Raw genomic sequence first — 23,726 nt, 5'->3', positions numbered from 1 at the left:
TCTGGTAGCGGTGTGGTTCATTTCTTCTTGTTTCTCTAATGTTTGAGTTGTGATGTTTGGCTATTAATTTCAGATTTTTCTAACTTTTTGATGTGGGCATTTAGTGCTATGAAGTTCCCTCTTAACACTACTTTACCTGTGTCTCAGAGTTTCTGGCATTTTGTATCTTTGTTCTCATTAGTTTCAAAGAATTTCTTTTAATTTCATTATTTACCCAAAAATCATTTAGGAGCATATTGTTTAATTTCCATGTAATTGCATGGTTTTGAGCAATTTTCTTAGTCTTGACTTCTGTTTTTACTGCACTGTGGTTTGAGAGTGTGGTTGGTATGATTGTGGTTCTTTTGCATTTGCTGAGGATCATTTTATGTCCAATTATGTGGTAGATTTTAGAGTATGTGCCATGAAGAGTGTGTATTTTGTTGTTTTTTGGGTGGAGAGTTCTGTAGAGGTCTAGCAAATACATTTGGTCCAACTTTGAGTTCAAGTCCTGAATATCTTTGTTAATTTTCTGCCTCAGTAGTCTATCTAATACTGTCAGTGGAATGTTGAAGTCTCCCATTATTGTGCGGCAGTCTATGTCTCTTTGTAGGTTTCTAAGAACTTGCCTTATGAACTTAGGTGCTCCTGTGTTGGGTGCATATGTATTTAGGTTAGTTAGGTCCTTTAGGTGAATTGAACCCTTTACCAATATTTAATGCCCTTATTTGTCTTTTTAAATTTTGTTGATTTAAAGTCTGTTTTGTCTGAAATTAGAACTGCAACTTCTGTTTTTTTCTGTTTTCCATTTGCTTGGTAGATTTTCCTCCATCCCTCTATTTTGAGCCTATGGGTGTCATTATGTGTGAGATGGGTCTCTTGAAGACAGCATACATTTGGGGCTTGCTTTTTTATCCGGCTTGCCAGTCTGTGCCTTTTAAGTGGGGCGTTTCACTTGTTTACATTCAAGGTTAGTATTGATATGTTTGGATTTGGTCCTGTCATTGTGGTGTTAACTGGTTATCATTCTGGCTTGTTTATGAGATTGCTTTATAGTGTCACTGGTCTGTGTATTTAAGTGTGTTTTGTATTAGCTGGTAACAATCTTTCCTTTCTCTATTTAGTGCTCCTTTCAAGATCTCTTGTAAGGCAAGTCTGATGGTAATGAACTCCCTCAATGTTTGCTTATTTGAAAAAGATCTTATTTCTCCTTTATGTAGGAAGCTTAATTTGGCTGGATATGAAATTTCAGTTGAAGATTTTTACATTTTTTAAATTATTAATTAGCCTTTAATTGGCTGATTTGGACCGTGCCATGCCTTAACAATGACAAACAATATCTTGTGTTTCTTAAGGATTTATTCATTATCTGGTTTCAGGTATTGTGTGGTAGGAAGTTCTTTAGAAATTACCAGACCCTAGAGGGTCCTTGTTCTTACAAACTCCAACTTCCATCCTGGTTCTCAGTCCCTGCAAGCTTCACACACATGTGAACAAATGTGGAGAAAAATTACTTGTGACCCAGGTCATTTACTTGGTCTCTTTTTCTGTCTTAATTTCCTTAAGCTGATTATTGATTACAAAGAAAACCTTTGGACTTTGGGGGGAGGGGAAATGCTGGCCAATATTTCATGAAAACCATTCACTGTCCTCTGGATCATTAGTAGAAGAAACAGACATGCAATCCTATAAGCCTACCAAAGGTGAGATTGATGAATTTTAGGTATCCTGTGGCAGATGGTGAAAATCAGAGATGACGCTCACCTGCTCCAGCTTGAGGATATAGATTAAGTTAAAATGGAACAAAAGATAATGTGACCAAAGAAAAGAAAGTCATTTAGTTCATTTTTTTGTTGTTCATTAATTCAACAAATATTTATTAAGCACTTTCTATGTGCCAATTGCTGAAGATTGCTGAAGTAGACACTAGCGATACAGTAATAAAAGTAGTACCTGATACTAATCCTTGGTGCTAGTAAAAAGAAAAAGTACAGGGATGAAAAGGGAAGCTAATGAGGGAACAGAGAAACAGAGAAGAGAACTTTAACATTAATCTAGACTGTAATATGATTGGAAGACATAGGGATATTCAGGATATAAGTTGAAGAGTTCCAATGGGAGAACTATTTATGAAACCATTGTTCCATTGCACTCAGTAGTACCAAGCAGTCCACAAGAATTGATACGTATTTCAAACATGCCTTACTACAAGCATGGCTTTCAAAATGGATATATGTGACTCATGAAGAGCTTTGTTCAATCTACTATTGCTAAACTTTCAATTTTGACGTATTTTTCATTAAGAGGTACTGTTCTCCCTTGCAATACTGATTGACCAGCTGCCAAACCACGTGAACTACATTTGGACCACAATTGGCAGAACATACTCTAATGTTGCGGATCACGAGGTCAGGAGATCGAGACCATCCTGGCTAACATGGTGAAACCCCGTCTCTACTAAAAATACAAAAAAAAACTAGCCGGGCGAGGTGGCGGGCGCCTGTAGTCCCAGCTACTCGGGAGGCTGAGGCAGGAGAATGGCGTAAACCCGGGAGGCGGAGCTTGCAGTGAGCTGAGATCTGGCCACTGCACTCCAGACCGGGCGACAGAACGAGACTCTGCCTCAAAAAAAAAAAAAAAAAAAAAAAAAAAAAAAGATAATACAACAAGTACTTCTTTGTAATTCCATGTTCAAAATGAAAGTAAAAAATAAGCACCAAAAAAAAAAATGATAAATTTTCAAATTAAAATGTTCCAGTGGATCCGTGGGGGTCTATGAAGTGTCTTTTGTTTTGCTATCTGAAGGAGAGCTGAAGCTGTTTATATTGTGTTGCCACTTCAGCAGTGAGTCAGGAACACTTTATCCTCCTATGGCATGAATACAGGGGGTGATTGCAGACAAAACAACCAGTCAGAGCAATTATTACATGCTCTTTGCAACTCTGTGCCGTGCCTCTTGGTAAATAGGATTTTATGATAAAAGCATCAAGATGTAGATATATCACCAGTGATGTGAATTGTTAAGTAGATTTATAAGGTACAAATGTGTGTATGCCCTTGGATGTGAATTTACCCCCAGGACAGTGTTTTCCAGTGTGTGGTTTCCAGGTGACTTGTATCACTAGAAAATTCCTATTTCTAGGATCCTTCTACAGAGATTCTTATTTCTCAGGTCTAGTGTGGGCCCTGAGTGTCAGCACTTTGAGTAAGTCCTCAGAGGATTCTAATGCAGATTGAAGTTTAAAAGCTATGGACCTAGAAGAAAAAGAATCACTTCCAATCAGTCAACATAACTAAATTGTTAACAGAAAACTATAATTTTATATATTCAGCAGTATAAAGTATATATGATATTCTGAAAGAATGTAAAACAAATATATTGAGAGTATTCATAGTCTACCCTACTATGTTTTTAACAAGTACATGCTGGATCTTCTATATTCACTTAGAAAAAGAAAACAATATACAGAGACCTAATAAAGAACCTGGTTCTGAAAGGGAAAGAAATACCTTTTCTGAAAGTCTCTGAGCATCTTTTCTCTTCTGACCTTGTCTGTTCTGAAAGATGAATGTCCTACAGGCAATCCCAGGTGGTCTTCCTAGACTGCAATTCTCCCTGCCCTTAAGTATGTGGAGTTAACTGAAGCTCCAGACAGCTCATCACCAGATGAATTTCTCAAATAGTTCCCTCTGCTGTCCCGGGACCTGCCAGAGATTCCTTGGGAGATGCCTTTGGTAAACTGGATATGGGAGATTTACATAGCAGCATAGTGGGAGAGAGGTTTTGGCAGAGCCTCTTCAAGAGAGGTGTTGAAAGAAAAGCTGAGATTTATGTTACTCAAGTAGTAGCAGATTTGTGACCTCAAGTAGTGTTTGCTTTGAGTTCTTAGGTGTGAAAGGCAACTTTTGCCTTTCTAAAAAGAAGAAATTTTTTAAGTCTTGCATACCATGTTTGCTGTAAGTCAGCTAAAGGGGAAAATGCAACTGGACATTCATACAAATAAAGTAAGAAATTAATTCTAAATCCTTTTGTTAAATAGTCACATTTGGATTCCTTTGTGAAGCTATCTTCTAAAGCAGAGTATACTGATTCAATAAGTAAATATACCTACATTTTATGAAGCCAACTTAGGATTCATGTTAATACAAATGACAGAAATCCAACGTAAACTGCCATGGCTTAAGCCTTAAAGCTTAAATAAGTTGTCTGTGAATGACTGGCTTCAATCATTGCTGAATTCAGAGGTTCAAGATGTCACAGCATTCTGACTTTCACCATCTAGGTGTTGAGCCGATGTTATAGAAATCAGTCATTTCATCACTGTAAGATGCCTCCCTCAGGGTGGCAACACAGTGACTGGTGGCTTCAGGTTTTCATCCTTTCAGCCTACCAGTCCAGAAGAAAGATAGTTTCTCTTTTCAACAGTTCCAGCAGAAGTTCTAAATAGGAGTCCTGTTGGCTGCATGGATTCAATATTCACCCCTGAACTTATCACTGTGGATAGGAGAGCAGATAACATTGATTGTCCAGGTCATATGCCCATGGCTAGAGCAAGAGCAGAGAAGAATGAGGTCAGTTATGATGAAATCACATGGATTTCAAAGGAAATTCTAAAGTGCTGTTACCAGAAGAACAGGGAATAAATGTCATACTGGCAACTGGCATCTATGTCTGTTACACAGCTACACCATAATTAGTAGTAAGGAAAGTAGCAGTGGGCTTTTTGTGCATTCACCTTTGTGATTGTTGTCTACTTTAATCTGGTATGGATGGTCATTTTGTCCAGGACACCTTTAACCACTTTTTCTTGCCTTAAGACTTATACTATTTGATAAGTGTGTTATACTTTAGTGCAAAGTGAGACCAACATTAAGACAGCTCTTCTTGCCCTTGGCTAACAGCAACAGATATGCTGTACCATTAATTTACTTGGTTATTTCTCTTCTGTGGGAAAAAAAATTGGATATGATGCCACTTGATCCCTCTTTTTTTCATAAAAGTCTGATGATTTGGAAACTGTTTTATAATTATTTTTTAATCCTTAAATTCCCGGGATTTTGGTGATAGATGTCATTCAAATAAATTGGTTGTTAGTGAAAATACTGCTATCTGAGCACATGAGCCTTAAAAAAATGATTATTTTCTATTTCTTCACATCTTGTTAGCTCTTCAGATTCACTATGATTATTTAAATATATGTATAGTGAAATCTAATTCTTCTGGTGCAGAACATTTTTTCCTTCATTTGTTTAACTATTTCCTACTCTCTGTCTCTCTTCCACCCCCAGGTCTCATGCTTTCTCCCTGTATAATTATTTGAGCAGCTAGAATGCTAAAATTTTCACCCAATAATTGGGCCTGTCTAAGCCTTAGTGATCAAAGTATGTCATGTTTAAAAAACTTTTAGAAGAAATATAACATTTCTAACTGTAATTTTTAAGGCTTATAGTTATGGCATATTGACTACGATTTCTTCCCCATGGATGACAAATGATGCTCCTATCTGTATAAAGTTAACTGGTTTACATTATTTCTGAGTAAGTCCCAGCAATTGTTTTTGTCAGGCTACCACTGGTGTATGCTTTTGTAAGCTGGCCTTGATCCTAAAGAGTAGGGCTAGGAATCCAACATGCATCCAGTTCTATTTCTCAACCCTCTGAACTATGTAACTTTCTTAGTGCTGACATACTCACTGGCCCGCATTATTTAATCAGCTGATCACAAAAAAAAAGAATTTGCCAGATAGCTTGCATTTACATATGACTTTTCATTTTAGAAAGTACTTTCACGTACATTATCTCACTTGATTCTCATAATAGATGAGGTCTTATTCTCTTAAATTTGCAGGTCAAGAGTAGAACTTAGGGACCTTAATGATTTGCACCAGGTTACATAACTAAGAAATGACAGAGTCAGGTCTTTGACTCTGAACTGTCTGTGTTCTTCCAATCACACCATTGCCTGGAATCCATTCCAGCATTTGCAGACTGTGAGACAGAGCTAAGCATGTGTGAAAGACCCACTGCCATTGTTCGCATCCATCAAGACGTCTTTAAAGCTGAAAAATGTGCAGGCATCTCAGGCCTCATAGAAACTGAGACACTAGGAAGCCACTGAAAGAGGAATGAACCAGCAGAAGACATTTTAAAGGATATTAAGCCTACTGAACACCACTGCTTTGACATCTAAATCTTCGAAATATTATTTAAGGGGTACTGACTTTGAGTACAAGTTAGTTCTTGCGCTACCTGTACACAATTCAAATAAAATAAGTATTTTAGTTGAATGTCATTTCATTTGAAATCTGTTTAAGTTTAAATACTTTCAAGCTTACTCATTCCCAGTTTGCTAATATGTAAATGAGGGTTTACTTTTTCTCTTAAGCCCTTTTTATATGTTTTCAAATTTCAATAGAAATTTAAAGCAAATCTTTCCATATCAGAAACAGACATAAATCAATGCTTTGGATCCCTAAGAGCAGTTATTTAAAGTCAGTTAACTTATTGTTGGAACTTTGAATCGCTAAAGGAAAATATTTTATCTAACCTCATTTTTGTCTCATTTCTAGAATGTCAATAACAACTGTCACAAATGATATTTTTGAAGAGCTATAATGTAAAATGGCATTAGGTTGTCAGTTTCACTTACCAGCAAGTAAGATATGACTTGGATTCTAAACAAGGCCTCGCCTACTGTCTTTCCCTTGGTGGTATTATTTTTCTCTCAATTTCCTCACGATGTTGTATTTACAAAGTTAAGTACAGAAAATCCAATTTGAGAGGCTGGAAGCAGATCAAATGGTTTAATGAGCTCAGCTTTATTTATATTAGGTGGGGAAATCAAAGCTGAGACTAATAATTTCTGTGCCCATAAAAGAATAAGAGACCTAATTAAGCCCACTCAGTGAACCAGGTTAGAGACTGCTTATCTTCCACATTTCCTGTGTGAAATAGTCCTGTCCCATCTCATCAGCTTTCATGTGAATCTTTACCAAGGAAGTGCAAATAGAGGTATCTGGCTATCCTGAAAGGATAGCAGCAGGTAGATACAGTGTGATTGCATGCCTAAATTATTGTATCTGGTGTGACACAGACGAACAGTGATCCTTGTCCTGGCTTTTGAGAAAATACCTAGGCAGATATGAACTCTATTTCAAAAGAAGACTGGTGCCTAGATAGAAGGTATCATAATGTCTGCATCTGGAACAGCTGTAACATTTGGAATTCAGATGTAGCTGCTTCGTGTGAGCAGAGATATCATACATCCGAGAAACAGCCAATGACCGTCAACTTGTAACTGATTGCCTACCTGTAAGAATGGGTCAGCACCATATTAGCGTAGTCTTCAGTCAAGAAAGGTGGCAATTGAGAGTATCAGTATAGTGACACGGATTCTAAAATCATACAAACAAATGATAGAGCATGCAACTTGAAAACTTTTTGAAATTGAAAAAACACAGTGGAATACCTGATATAGTTACTAATCACAGTCCTCCAAACAATTTTATTTTGAACTAGTTAAAATAGCATAATCATTATCTTTCTTCTAGCTTTATCTGCCGGATTCAATTGTAGCAGATGCTATCCAGTGGATTTATCAGTGTAATCTAGGATCTGTGATGACAGATCTTCATGAGTAGAATTTATAACTGAGGAAACCTTGTATTTGTGCTGAATCCAGACTTAACGCTTAGGTACATCCAACTGCTCAGAATGTCAGTGGAGCCCAAGTGGTGAGACCACTAAATTTATTATCAGGGAGAGTTTAGTATGAGCTCCAAAAATTCTCTATGGCTTTTTGCTGCCATAAAAATAGGCAGTAAAAAAATATTTCAGTAAAAGATTTGATTCTGAGGCTCAGTAGGTTACCTACTCCCTATGCTTTAAGGTTTCTGGGAAAAAAAGTGTCTAAGCAATTTTCTAAGTTCTAGAGACATTTGTAGTCTTATTTGTGTAACTCCTGTAATCAAGGCTAAATGCAGACAGCTAAGAGTTTGGTTTGGCCTGTATTTACTTGAAATGGCTAGCACCCATTTACAGGCTCATAAATCTTTCAAGTGTTTCCACCGCGTGAGTTTATGGAACCCCACCCCCCACTCATGAACAACTAAAATTGGGTCACAGATAAGCTTGATTACTTGTGGGGAAACAATTTGGGGGAGATGAATATGTAATTTAGTTTCCCTTAATGTGAGGGATGAATTTGTTCCAACAGGTTTACAAGTTACAGTTTTAGCCTGCAGCTTTCTGTGTTGCTATTTTAAAATGTCATATTTAAAGGAGACACAAGAGCTAAAAATAAGTAAATTTAGGTGTGAAGTCCTAGGGCCTTGGGGTAGGATATTTGGGATCCTATGGATCTTTCGATGACTATAAAGCCCACAGTTGTCTCAGGACTTACTTCTTTTTGTGAGTGGGTTAAAATAGAAATGATTGATTTTTCCCCATTGAAGATTCCACAGATAAAAACTAATTATCTTAATGGAAAATTGATGCTTAAACAGAAACCCTTCTTTATAAACAAATGTATATTAAATTTTTACAGTTAATAAAGCTGGTGCTTATATATTAAAAACACTCTTGTGATTCAAAACACCATAATGTGTAGCTAAACAATGAGTTTTATACAAGTGCTATGTACTTTGAGTAAGAAGATTAATCTGTAGCAATTCACAAGCTAAATTAGGGGTAAGATACCAAAGCCAGATGAAAAGCAAGGAGGTCCTTGTGATAGTGTAAGGAAGTGAGGAAGGTGAGATGATAAAGTGGGAATGGTAAGGAAAGCAAATACCTGATACCGGAGATTAAGTTATTGCTGTGTAGTCAAATGAAAAGGTATATATGTGCTCTCTTTTCCTTTTGTTTGGTTTTTGAGTTAGAGTTTTTTTTCCTGAATTGTTTAGTTGCCAGAATACTGGGTGAAAGATACTTGGAAATGCTCTCTGGTATCAGGTTTGGAAATATACCATATCCCCATCCATGGTTTCTGTTTCAGAATGGCAAAAGGATCCTGGGCCACCCAAGCTCCAGGGCTGGCATGGTGGGCAGGGAACTCAGGATCCTAGCAGTGCTTTCCCCTGAAGCCATGAACAAGGCTGTTGTAGTTACATTTCGTTTTTCGAAAATTCAAGTGGCTATGCTGACAAGAGAGAGGATGAAAGCAGGGAGTATCACTAAAATGCTTCTAAAATATTAATTTTGTTTATTTTTATGACCTAAATGTAATAACTGATGTATAGTAACTTGTAACCTACATGTAACTGAACCTCAGTTCTCTCCAGTTCAAGTTTATCTTTTCATGTTTTTCATCTTAAATAACCACTATGTCTCAAACTTGAGTACACAGTAGAATCACTTGGAAAACTTTTTAAAAGTAGTACTGATTCATAGGCCCAATCCTAAACCAATTTCTGCACCTAGGGCCTTGGGGCCAAGCATGGGTAGGTTCTAAAATTTCCCCAGCTGATTCTAATGTGCAGCAGGATTGAGTTCCTCCCCTCTAGACATTGACACCTGTAACATCTATTTATCTCAGTTGATTCTTGGTGATGTTAGCCATTTCTTCCATTGTATGGCCAGCCTGTCTGGTGTTGGATGACTTTGAGTCAGAGGAGAATGACAATGAAATTGAAGGTTTGGGCATTTTCAGCCTAAGGGAAGAAAGGAAGCATGTTAATAATATCCTGTTTTAGAAACAGAAGCAGCCTCTGTATGCCTGAATCATTTTAGTAGGTTAATAAACCCTAAAGTATTGCTCTATTAACTACTCTCCTTACTCTGCCAACATTTAGGATTTGAAAACACTAAACCCTTGTTTACATCCTCTGTAAGTCAGCATTGATTTGTTTCTCTTCTGGGATTTAGTTAAAAACAGTGTTCGGTTGCACACACATTTTACAAAACGGAACTACACAAAATGATTTAAAAATATAAATAAAATTTCTAATCCCTAAAAAATGCCCCTGATTGTAGACATACTTCATAATGAAGGATCCAGGATTCCATCAAAATTTTTTTTGTTGTTAAAAAAGTTACTTTGTTATCTCAGAATACAAACTATGTAGCATGTGCGTTCTCTGCATAGGGTTTAGAATGCAGCTTATTGCTTTAATGGATTACAGTTAAATCTTTCTTTTCAGTAGGAGGCATGCCCTTTAAATTCTTGCCAGGCTAAGTAACACATGAGACAATTTACATCCACTAAGATTTCGGTAACTTGATGCAATAGCCTTAGCAACAAAATTCTACCAAATGAAAAGTGTCAAATTGCACAGAATGGTGTTCATAGCCAGTGGGTCTCCTCAGCCATTTCCCTGGGAATTGTGCCAAGGTAAAAGGCTTTAGAGTTTCCATTGGTTATAAACTACAGCTTTTTGAGCTCTCTTTAGACTAGGAAAGTTGATTACCTATAGCAATGTTCTCTGGCCAACACTGGCAACCTTGAGACCACTCCCAATCCATCTTCACAAAAGACCTGCCACACATTAATTAGAATATAACTCCTCTTCTGCTTAATTATCCTTCTCTCTAACATTTCCCTCCTTTTCTGTTCTGTTTTCCACTTACGTCTTCTCTTATTCACAGTTTCCCACCTCCTCCCTCATGCAGAATTGCATAAAAATCATACAAGTAGTCAAGGGGCAAAGTCAGGAGCTAGCATATTAAAGAAGCAATAATATTGCCTAAGGGCAAAAGGGAGATTTTTTTTTTTTTTTTTTTTTTTAGGTCATGTCTTATCTAAGCCAAATAGTTGAGCATTTTAATACAAATTATCAAAATAGATGCATAACTACTACCCAAAAAGAATACGGGATTTAGTATAAAAATCAATGACCTTTGTGGGCATAGAAGCGAAATAACAGATATAATTACTTTTTAATACAAAAGATCATTTCTTCTGTTTGTGAGGCACAAAGGAAGGGCATGCATCAGATAAACAGTTTGTTTCAGCTGATCTCTCAAGAGACTGCCACAGGCAAAAGACATAGCCGGTAGAGTACCCATCTCCCCACCCTTCTGTTGCACATTCAGAATTGCAGCCTGGGAACCAGGGGCATCACCAATAAGCAACAGTGAAAAGGGCTGCAAAACCCACACATTTTCAATTCCATTGTATTTATTCTAGTTACCTTCACTGATAACCAAAACAGGGAGGTGAAACAAAGCTGTTTTGCTGTTGTTTCACTGTGATCAATCCAGAAACCATGAATATGCTGTTAACAATAAGCTTGGCAGGTGAACTTCAACATGTGAAAGCATCTCAGTTCTCAACAAGGCAAGAGTGACAGACTTGAAGAGTCAGGCACAGTTTATTGCTGAGATAATAACCAAGAAAATGCCATCTAATAATAATGACAGTAATACTTAAGTGCTTACTACTCAGTGCTACAGTGAAATTGATAGTACTGTTATCATCACCATCCTCATTTTAAAAATGAGAAAACTGAGGTATAAAATTTACATAAAATTAATACAAAGTCCCACAGCTAGCAATACACAGCTTAGCTGGTATTGACCCTGCTCCAAGGTCAGCGCTTTGAACTGTTAGGCCATGGTTCTGTTAAGCTTTATGAAACTTCTGTGCCTTACAAACAAGATTAAATATTTGCAAATGCTTCAAAGCTGAATAGCCTGATGCCAAGAAAGGAAATATGAAATATTTCATTTGAGCAAGGCGTAAAACAATGCCTTTCAAAAAAATAAGCCAGTCAAAGATCATTTCACTGCTTTGTTGCTTTGTAAATGTTAATTAAGCCTCCATTCTAAAATCCTGCTATTTAATTATGAAATAATATTTTTCTTCTATCTCAGTATAATTCCCTTTCCCTACATTCCAACACAGTCCTGAAAAGTGAACAATTTCAAGATTAGACCTCTATTCTTGATATTGAGAAACAGCAGGAAATAAGTACACACTATTAAGTAGACATGACTTTGGATTAGTACCTCCTTGGATTTCAGTTATGGAGGGAAAGTGGAAGCTCTTGGGGAGGCATCATGACACTTTAAACATGAGCATTCCTGAATCATAGGGGACAGAACCATTTGTGTTGTGAGTGGATTTTGGAGGAGTGCCAAAAAGACCTGGCAGGTAACAAAAGTTGGTGACACTGAAGGCCTCAGTTAAAACGTGTAAGAAATAAGTAAGAATTTAATGTCTTCATAAAGATAAGCTAACCTCAGCTTTTATACTGCAGTGAGAATAGGATCAGAGACCCACAGAACCAGAAACTAGCCCTTGCTGTCTAACCAGGTTGGGTGCAGTGGCTCACACCTGTAATCCCAGCACTTTGGGAAGCCGAGGCAGATGGATCACATGAGACCAGGAGTTCGAGACCAGCCTGCCTAACATGGAAAAACACCATCTCTACCAAAAATATAAAAATTAGCCAAGTGTGGTGGTGCACGCCTGTAGTCCCAGCTACTCGGGAGGCTGAGACAGGAGAATCGCTGGAACCCAGGAGGCAGAGGTTGCAGTGAACCAAAATAGTGCCACTGCACTCTAGCCTGGGCAACAGCACAAAACACAGTCTCGAAAAAAAAAAAAAGAAAAGAAAAACTGTCTAACTAGAGGAAAGGAGCAATCTCTCCGTTCTTCATCTTCTAATCTATAAAACAAATAATGGACTAAACAATAGTTGCTAACCTCTTTGATAATCTAACAGATGGAGTCCCTGGACCCCTCATCCTACAGGTTAAAAACTTGTAGTTTAAATCCCTCAAACTCTTTATAATGCCTACAGTGGTGATTTCTGTTAATTTGCAGTACTGAGAAGGTGAGATACAGTGAGTGTAATTTCCTTGTTTGACAAGATGGCAAGGCCAGCCCAGAAAAGATACGGAAACAGCATAAGAAGGAAAGTCAAAAAGGCTACTGGGCTAGTTAGGGCAGGCACTCTGGAAGGAGGGCGGTCACTGAGGAGATGGCTCTGCTCTGTGCCGAAGGCAAACTAGAATGAACTGACAATTTTGCTTTCAGGGGAGGGGATGATGAAGAGTTCAGTTTTGCTCTCCTGCTTTAGTGTACTGTGCTTTATACATTGGTCCAGACTATCTAATCAGGATCTCATTAAGGGAAAGCTTAGCATTGTTTGAGTTCTCTTTCCCACAGCAGAGCTAAAAGTAAACAGCGGCCAAAGATAAACAAGGAGCATTGCTTTTTCCTGTGTTGTACAATAGTAAGTCTAATTTTATTGACAATTATTGTTGGTAGTATAAATACTGAATCTGAGATGAACTTTGCAAAGAGCCTGCTGGTTTCTAAGCTTTACCAAGCCAGCAGACTTTCTTTTGTTGCTAAGGGAATTTTTTTTTTTTTTTTCCAAATCAGGATTTCTTAAATAGCAGGCTTTGTATGCCAGAAGACACAAGTGACCCACTCGCTACTGAGGTCCAGCTTTTTTTTTTTTTTTTTAATTCTTTAAATCAATGAATGGCTGAACTTCAACTTTTCTCTGCTGTTGTTTCATATAAAAGAGGTAGATGAGAGAGATTTATGAGTAAAGAATAGAGCTTCTGCTTCTGAATCCTCCTTTGGGGTCATCTGAGTCATGGTTTAGGAAATAATTCCTACAAAAATCCCTGAAACAATGGACCAATTCCACTCTTCCCTCTTCTCCCTCATACCCAGCTATCCCCATAAACCCAGAGAGAGGACCTGACCCCATAGAAGCAAAGGTGCCCTGGAATATATTCCTAGTTTGTGAAACAAAATTGCATTTACCAAGATCTGCCTCACAGTTCTTTCTTGACTGATTGCTTATTTACTCCTGGCTATATTTACAAAAGACTTTAGACTGACTTTGATATCCTTAAAGTTGGTCTTGATATCTTTTCATTTTGCTCTTTTTTGTCTGGCCCAATCCACACCCTGCCCTAAGCACATTTTCTCAATAATAACGCCCATTTACACATGACCAGACTTATGTAACATACTAGATCTATCTTAGTCATGCCGCAATGTCTTGCCCTCCTCCAGTTTAAGACATCTCTACCATCAAAGACCAGCCTCTTTAAACATAACCTGTACCAGGCAGATGTACCATGACACCCAACATGTCTGAGCTCAAGTCCAAGTGAAAACACTAGACTTTTCTTTTTTTTTTTTTTTTAAATAGAGTCTCGCTTTGTTCTGTCGCCAAGGCTGAAGTGCAGTAGTGCAATCATATCTCACTGCAGCCTTGAGCTTCTGAAGTCAGGGAGTCCTCTTGCCTCAACCTCTTGTGTAGCTAGGACTACAGGTGCACATCAGCATTTGGCTAAGTTTTTTTTATTTTATGTGGAGACAGATTTTGCTATGTTGACCAGGCTAGGCTTGAACTCCTAAGTTAAGTGATCCTTCCACCTGGGCTTCCCAAAGTGGTAGAATTACAGGCATGAGCCACGACACCTGGCCAAAGCATTAGAACTTTTTTCTTTAGGGTTTTTACAAAGAAATTTATCATATGCACAATTCCACTCCACATTCTGCTCCTTCATATTATGAAAGTTGGTGTATATTTTTTCCGTCTTTTCATATTCTTCATGAACTACAAAGAAAATTAATTTATGCAAATGTACCTATGCTTCAGCAATTTGCCTGTTTAATCAATATAATGTCTTAGATGTGATTCCAAATGATATGCATACCTTTAGTTGACTCACTTAATCTATTACTTTTTATGCCAAGGTATGAATATGGTACAATTTATTTCTCTAATTTATTAGTTATTAATAGATAGAAACGTAGATTTTCCTGAATTTTTCATTATTATAAACAGTAGTTCAATGAACACACTTCCATATACATATGCACAAAGTTTCTCTGGAACATGGAACTGGAAATGAAATTGCTTGGCTTCATGTAGCTATATCTTAAATATTAGTAAATATTGACAAATTACTCTAAAAAATGGTTGCAACAATTTAAACCTAACCAGCTATTTTGAAGCGTATCCCCACAGCTTTGCCAACACATGGTGTCTTGCTCTTTCAAATAGTTGTCCAGCAATTTTTTCTAATAGGTTATTTTTTCTTATTTATTTGTAGAAATTTTATTTATTTCATGAATATAATCATTTGTCAATTAAATACGTTGCAAATATCTGCTTCTAGTTTTCCTTGTTTTTTAAATTCTGTATATCAAATGAAGTATTCAGGTTTGATACAGTTGTACTAACCAATATTTTCCTTAACTTTTGATTTAGAAAAAAATCCCCCACAGTATTTCAATACCATACTCTCTTACAGTGTTTTCTAAAATATTTAAAGTTTTATTTTTTACACCTAGATATTTTATTCATCTGGAATGTATTTTGTAAATGGTGTCAAGGAGGGATCTGCTTTTAAAAAATAATAACCAATTGTTTCAAGAGCATTTATTAAGTAATATCTTTCCCCATTTACTTGTCATATACTAAAATTACTGTTCACATGTGGGTAAACTCTCTCTTCTGTTCCATTTGCTTATCCCTGCACCAACACCATACTCTTTTAATTGTTGTATGATATTTCTCCTTTAATCTGCTAATGATGAGATTATATTGATAGATATTCAAATATTAAAGTCTTTGAAATGCTTAGATAAACCCTTTCTTTTAGTCCACTCTTGGATTCAAATTATTAATACTTAATTCAGGTTTTTGCATGTATATTCTAAGCAAGGCCGGTTTATAATGATTCTTTCTCACATGTTTTTGGTATTTTGGTATCTAAATTATGATAACATAAAAAATGAAGTGGTGAGAAATGGTACCATTTTTTTAAGATGGGGTTCTTTGTGCATAAAGATTTGTTTAACTTTTGCTCGTAAAACTATTGATTTTAGAGGTGTAGGGTGAATTTTGACTCTAATTTCTTCAGTAATTTTTGGTCTAGCCATGTTTTCTATTTTTATTGAATCACTTTTGAGAGGTCTTTTTATTTTTATTTTTTGTTTTTGTATAAAATTTAAATTTTATGATCATATGTGGACCTTTTTACACTTAACACAGTGGAAATGTTCATATTTATTCTTTCCCCAAAGGAAAAATTTCTGAATCATCACTATGTTGCACAGTAGAATAGGAATTCAGGTACTTAGTCAAGTTAAGAATGCAAATAACAGACAAGATTAACTTCCAAAGTCTGAAGTCATCAACATGATTATGTAGTACTCTATCTCAGGCTTTACCTAAAAATTCATTATTATTCAGATAAAGAAAGCCCCTACTCACATGTTTTTGAAAAGCCTCTGCCCCACCACAATTTCCTGAGATCTGTGAAGAAACTGCAGTCTTGTGATCAGAGTCATATACTACTGGCAGTCTTGTAATCAAAGGAAAAAATGTCGACTGATTTTATATGTCAATCAGTTGTAGTCAGTTGATCTAATTAGAAACCTTGACAAATGCCTCGTGGCGATTGCAGATAACTGCCAATCATATAGGGATGGTACAGTAGCTCAGTGTTTTGGGATCAGCTCTTGTACAAGAGTAAAGGAACAAAAACATCTGTAAGTAAGGTATCAGAAAAATAATTGTCCACAACCAAAAAGACAAGAAAAGTAATCAAGGTTTCCAGGAGTGTGTCCATGTGGTTCCTTCAAAGGGCTCCTTGGGGTGCTGTTGAATGTGTTCCAAGGCCAGCCTGTTGTAAGTCTCACTGATTTCAAACACAGTAAAATGCTGCTGCACTTACTGACAGATACAATCCCACTCCAATCTATCTCATCCGCTGATGGAAGTTCATCATTCTCCATGCTCTATGCAGTGGTCCCGAAAACCTTCCCGTTACCATGGCCAGCGTTAAAGAGTCACTCAACTCTGAATAATCTGGTGGCTTTGGCATTTCAGAGAAAGCCACCAGAAAGTAAATCCCCTGGGTCACCAGGCTCAGAGAAAGGTGAGTGCCACCAGTCTGGAGCACCAGCTACTAGTGATTAAGAACCTTGTGACTGTGGCAGGTCATGCGCGGCCCTGGTCCCTGTGGCCGCTCTGGCACCCCCACCACCTGGCGGCCCCGCTTCTGAGAATTCTTTTTAGAAAATAGTTTATAATCTAAGTATTCAAATATGTTAGCATTAGATGAGTCATATTATTTTCTGATATCTAAGGTTGTGTCTCATTGTTTTTGTGCCTTCCTTCTTCTCATGATCAATAATGCCAAAGAATGTTAGTATCTTTTCAAAGAATTAACTCTTTAAACAATTATATTTTATTTATGTGATCAACAAATTTTATTAACTGCTATATGCCAGACTGTTCTAACTAACTGGGTTTCTTTTTAAAAAGTAAAGATTAAACGAATCCTAGATCCCAGCATTGTGGATTTTATGAGGCAGAAACAGGTTGTTCAAAAAAGAAAAAATAATTAATTATCTGATATATTAAGAAGATAATAAATGCTATGGGAAAATAAAGCAGAGTGAGGAGAATCAGAAGTGCCACATGTTGGGAGCAGCATGCAGGCTGCAATTTTAAAGAAGGTGGGCAGAAATATTATTGAGAAGATGAGATTTGAACAAAGATTTAGAGGAGGCAGGGAAGTTAGTCATTTGAGCATCCCAGAAGTAATATTCCTGGTGGAGGGAACAGCCAGTGCAAAGGCCCTAAGGCAGGAGCATGCTGGGCATGTCTGGGGATTGCGAAGAGGCCAGTGTGGCTCCAATAGAGTGAATGAGAGGGAGAAGAGAGAAGTCAGAATAGGTAAGGGTAATGACTCTGAGTTTAAGAAGGCTGTGGGAAGAATGACATAATCTGATTTATAGTTTTAAATATAAACGGAAGCAGAGTAGAAAAGTTATGATGCTATTGCAATGTAAAGGCAAAAAAATGATAGTCACTTGGATTAAGGTGGTAACAACTGACATGTAGTGGCGAATTTAGAGTCACCTATCTCTGTTGTCTTCATTTGTCTTTATTTCACCAGTATTGGCTTATATCATTAGTATTGTCTTCCTGCTTTCTGTAGTTGAGTCATTAACCATCTTGTCTTATCTGTTTTGTTCTGCTAATTATAATTATATATATTTTACTAAGTCTCCTAATTATATAATTTATTCTTTCTTTGCCTTACTAAGTTTTTGTGTTTCTCAACTTTATCTGTCAGTTTCTGAAAGAAACAAAATCTTCCATTATGGTTTTGGATTTGTAAATGTTACTTTATATTAGTGTTTGAATTATATATTTTGAGGCCATTTTCTCTTAGATGCATATAGATCCACACTGTTATATCTTCCAGGGGAAATCATTTTTTGAACCTTTTTAAATCTCTATGAATGTTTTAAAGCCTTACTTTGTATATGATTTCCTATTAGTATTACTACTCCAACTTTCTGTTCTGCTGTGGCATTTCCTGGCCATTTACTTTAGACTTTAAGGGTCATTCATTATTTTAGGTAAATCTTATGTAGCACAGATCTGGAATTGTTTATATCCAATCTAGAGCCCTGTTAATTAGTGGGTTTTATACATTTACGGTTATTTTGATTGCTAATAAACTTTGAGTTATTTCTACTAACTTACTTTGTGTTTTCTATGAACTGAGCCTTTTGTTAGCTTCCGTTTTTACTTTTCTTCCATTGATGTGATTAAACACTCCACTTTTTTGGTTACTAATTTGTGTGGTTTTAAAAATACATATAGTTTAAAATATTTTAAGTTAATAATGTCTTTAACTTGTTCTTGAATGATACAAGGACTTTTATTTCCTTGTGTGGTTTATAATTTTTTTATTATAAGTGTGGCTAGAATTTTCTGTAGGAATTCCTTGTGCCCTTTGACAGGGTCCTACATGATTTAAAGATTCCAGACCAGTTTTATCTTACTTTCTCAGCTTCATGTTCCTGATCTATGAGAATAGTGTGAATTTGGATGTCACATCTACATGGAGCAAGGTTTGGAGTTCAAGTTTCTGACTGGTAACTATTTGCCACTCTCCCAGAGCAGTGAGCAAAGATTTTTCTGATTCCCTGTTCTTGATTTTGGCAGCCGTTCATGGCTCCTAGGTCTCTGCATGTAATTTAGTCCTGGCAATGTGCAAACAGGGCCCTGACACCTCCTCACAGGCATTAAACCCTGCCTTTCCCAGTTCTGATTGCTCTGTGAGCCGCAGGACTTCAGTCCTGTTACCCAGTGTGACATTTTGTTGTGGCTTTATTTTTGGCACATGAGGACTTATGATTCTAAATTTTGAGTTGCACTATAAATTCCAAATTGTATTATTCTTATTTATATTTTAAGCAGTTTATTTGTTTGGAGCAAGGGTGGGGGATTCTTACACATCAGTACTGTCTACCATATTGACTTAAAGTTCGTCTTTCACATTTTTACATTTAACAGATACTCAAATCTTAGTGATTGTTTTTATATTCTGAGTACTTCATTATTCAGGGACATTTTTCATTTAACATTTCTTTTTCTCTTACTTAAAGTCACCAAATATCTTTATTTCTTTATGTAAGAGAAATGAAGCATGCAGAAATTCCTCATCAACTACAGTTTTGTGATAACCTGATTTTTTTCTACAGATACTAAATTTTAAAAAATTTAAAGTTTGTATTTAATGTGATTGCTTTCTGTCCTTCAAATCTTCCAAAATATAGCTGGAAGACCAAATCTAGTGTAGGCCGAGAGGTTACCTAAGCATTTTGCTGAGGCTTGTGAAAACCAGCTATGGTCAGTCTAAGTACAAACACATTCCATTTCATTCTAACAAGGTTTGGTTTACAAACTTCAAGCAGGTTAAAGTCTACATAACACAAAACTCATGGAGAAATCTGCCTCACTGGTTAGACTGAGCAAAGTTTCCTTAAAATTTGAAGAGAGATTCAAGAAGGGTAATATGTCATGGTAGATTATTAACATTAATAATTCCATTTTATTTTAGAAAAGGATGTGTTTTTAGAAGTTTTATTATTAAGTACTACATCCTCCTAAAGTCTTCCTTCCATTTAAACATTTTGAGAGCTTGGCCTAATTCCTTATCACAAGAAAGGCAGGGCGTACAGTGTCCTCACCAGTATCTCCATGGAAACTTTTGCTTTGAATTTCTGCTTTGCCTGTATTCTCTCTCTCCACTCTTGATTCTAGCTTCTTTCAGGTGTTTTCTCTCTGTCTCTTATCCACACAGCCATGAAGCAGTCTCCTTTTGTTTTTTTTTTTGTTTGTTTGTTTGTTTGTTTGTTTTGCATTCTGCCAAATTCTAAAAGTACAAATCAGAGTGACAAGCAGACAAAACAGGGTGTTCTGGTGAACATTCTTTTTATCCCCCTGTTATGTTGCCAAGGCTGGAGTGCAGTGGCATGATCATAGCACACTACAGCCTCAAACTCCCAGGTGCAAGTGGTCCTCCCACCTTGGCCTTCCCAGTAGGTAGGACTGCAGGCATGCTAATTTTGTTATTTTTTTGTAGAGACAAGGTCTCACTATTTTGACCAGGCTATTCTCCAACTCCTGGCCTCAAGCAATCCTCCCACCTTAGCCTTCCAAAGCACTGGGATTTCAGATGTGAACCATTGCATCCAGACTGACATCCTTATTTTTAAAGCTTCCTCTGCCATCTGTAACACAGGAATTTTTGCAATGGCTCTGTTTCTCCTTCTAACCCTGTCGTTCTTCCACCATCCAACCTGCCACCATATGTTGTATGCCATCCACCCTTTTTGATGTCCTTAATTCTCACTGCCTCCCTCTTGAGCTGTCTCTGGAAAGAAACCAAATTTTCCTCACTTTCTGTTGAAAAGCAAATCCAACTTCTCTTGGTGTCACCTTGTCTTTGTCTTGAGGTCCATGCACTTACTTCCCAATGGACTATTAAGGAGTTTTGCTGAACAAATTATTTCCCCAAGAATAATTCTGTTTATAGGATTTTAAAATAATATTTTCCTCTTCCCCAATATATGTTTTAGAATGATTTTACAACTTTTTGCTTAACTCCAATTTTCTGAAATATTACTAACTCAGGTTTTGTTAAATAATGAAAATTTCAAGAATGTAGTTCTTGTGAATGGTAAACTATTCATTTATATTTATATTATTTACTAGGCTAATTTAGGTAGAACAAAAGGAATCTAAAAATATCTTGAATTGAGAAGCCAATATAGCTTGGGTATGAATAGTATAGATGAAATCATGTATCTGCCTGCCTAGTTTCAAATCTTCCTCCATCACTTCCTAGCTGGGGTGACCTTAGACAAGTTATTTAACCTCTCTGTTCTTTGGTTTCCTAATCTATAACATCTAATAATAATAATAACAATAATCATCTCTCTCCATAGATAGATAGATAGATAGATAGATAGATAGATAGATAGATAGATATAGATATCTTACAACAATGCCTGGCACCTAGTAGGCACTATATACATGTGTCAGCTAAGATTTACTTACTTACACACAGAATCTCAAGAACAAAAATATGAGATAAAGGAAGTTGACAGATGAGGGTTTCAGATTAAGTATTATAGATATCTGATGTTAAAAAATATACTTAATGAAGAAATCATTATGTTTCATTATGTTTCGTTATGTATTCTAATATACTCTAAATGAATTCACAATGTACTTCACATAAGGAGGTAAGGCATATATCCTTAAATAGCTCTTAGTATGTTTTTCTGGCTCCTTAGGAAATCTGATAAAAGTAACTTACTCATTTCAAGAGCTCTGCTAATGCTGTGTACAGTGGCTCACACCTGTAATTCCCAACACTTTGGAAGGTTGCGGCAGGAGGATTGCTTGAAGCCAGAAGTTCTAGACCAACCTGGGCAACAAAGCAAGAGCCTGTCTCTACAACAAATAAAAAAAACTTGACCAGGCATGCGGGTGAGCACCTGTAGTCCTGGTTGCTAGAGAGGCTGAGGCAGGATCACTTGAGCCCAGGAGTTGGAGTCTGAAGTGACCTATGATTGTTCAACTGTGCTCAAACATGGAAAACAAAGCAAGACCCTGTCTCAAAATGTGTGTGTGTGTGTGTATATATATGTATATATATATTTATACATGTATATAATATTTATACATATATATACACATTTACACATATATATATTTTGAGACAGGGTCTTGCTCTGTTGTTCATATATATATATTTGTGTGTGTGTGTATATAATTGTTTTTAAAAGGAACTATGTTAAAATAGTGGTTACCCAGGGGATTCACAATGCCCATGAAGCCCATTCTTATACCTCAGATTAAGAATCCCTGGCTTAAGAGTTTCTGGCAGGAAATTAAATGCAAGAAAATAAAAATAAAATATTTTTAAATGTTAAAGATTATACAACTTAGATGACCTTTTTGTTGCCAGGGACTCTGATGGATCTAAAATGCTACCCTACTTGCTAGCTAGTAAGTTAGCCTGCCACAGTTTCATGGATACTGACAGATACGAACATTCTAGGTCAGAGACAAAGCAATTTTATCATTCATGGCACAGCAAGCAGCACTGCTCCATGTTTGCATCAGTTCTCCTTGCCCCAAAGACCCAGGCAGGCAACACAAAGCAGCCCAGGAGGATGCTGTGCATGCAGTGGATTTGCATCACAGCTGAGGATATCCAAGTTTAGGAAAGCCCAATCTTTTATAACAAATACAAGCAAACATGCCTTATCTTTGCAGTAGAAGGACATGTCTTTTTTATACTAGACAGTAAGCAAATCTGTTGTCTGCTTTAGAGGAAAGCAACTGTGTCTATCCTCCAAAGTGGATCATATATTCTTAAAAAAAAAAAAGTCCAAAATGAAAGCTGTCAGTGCCTCTGCTTGCAAGCCATGCAGAAACAAGGAAGAAGAATTGTCTCCCAATGTTTGTCCCATCAAGTCAGGAAGGGAAAATTTTGTCATTTATTAGTTGGGAGAGGGGGGATAAAGTTAGTTATGTGGATGGATAGATAACTAATAAGCTCTTCGCTGTAATCAGAAATAAGAAAAGAACAAGATGTATGTGATGTTTGCCTTCAGGGAGCTAACAGTCTGGTGATAGTGACAGGTTTTAAACAGATAAGCCATAAAATGATTAATTGCAATTTAGATAAGTTTCACCAGAAGAACTGAAGATTTATGAAACTATATATTGAGGGACTTGATCTAGTTTATGATATCAAAGAAAGTGTCCCTGAGGAGATAACATTTGAAAACAAGGCCTAACAGACAGAATAAAGTTGAGCATCTCTAATCCTAAAACCCAAACACTGCAAAATCCAAAACTTTTTGACTGCCAACATGACATCACAAGTGGAAAATTCCACACTTGACCTCATGTGATAGGCCACAGTCAAAATGCAGTCAAACTTTGTTTCATGCACAAAATTGTTAAAATTATTGTACAAGTTACCTTTAGGGTATGTGCATAAGGTATACATGAAACATAAATGAATTTTGTGTTTAGACTTAGGTTCCATCCCTAAGATATCTCATTATATATGCAGATATTCCTAAATCTGAGAAAAATTCAAAATCTAAAACATTTTGGGTCCCAAGGATTTCAGATACTTCACCTGTGGTAGGAATTGTCAGGTGAAGAGTAGGGAATACAATATTCTGGGTAGAAGGAAGACCCTATTGAATGAAGGAACCCTGTATTATTAGAGAAACTACAAGAAAGCCAGGATTACTAGAGCATTGTAAGATAAGCAGGAGCCAGATTGGATTTTGGACTTGATTTTGATGGCAATGCAAAGACAGTGAAGAGTTAAGAAAGAGAATTACCTCATTATATTAGCATTTTTAAGTGCCCCTTCATTGTTGTACGTGGGATTGGTTGTAGGGAAAAGGATGAATGCAGACATTAGAG

At 36.7% G+C, this 23,726-nt stretch overlaps 1 protein-coding gene and 1 pseudogene across 1 annotated transcript in view; one reads left to right on the top strand and one right to left on the bottom strand.

Annotated features, from left to right (window-relative positions):
• Window positions 1–23,726, top strand: part of ADGRV1 (adhesion G protein-coupled receptor V1) — a 611,804-nt gene that overhangs the window by 447,211 nt on the left and 140,867 nt on the right. The window lies entirely within an intron of this gene.
• LOC115896470 lies at window positions 16,296–16,797 on the bottom strand (annotated as a pseudogene).

Source organism: Rhinopithecus roxellana, chromosome 3 (genome assembly GCF_007565055.1).
Source record: "Rhinopithecus roxellana isolate Shanxi Qingling chromosome 3, ASM756505v1, whole genome shotgun sequence".
Classification (NCBI taxonomy): Eukaryota; Metazoa; Chordata; class Mammalia; order Primates; family Cercopithecidae; genus Rhinopithecus; species Rhinopithecus roxellana.
The sequence above is the reverse complement of the archived record's forward strand: the minus strand, read 5'-3'. Positions and strand labels throughout refer to the sequence as shown.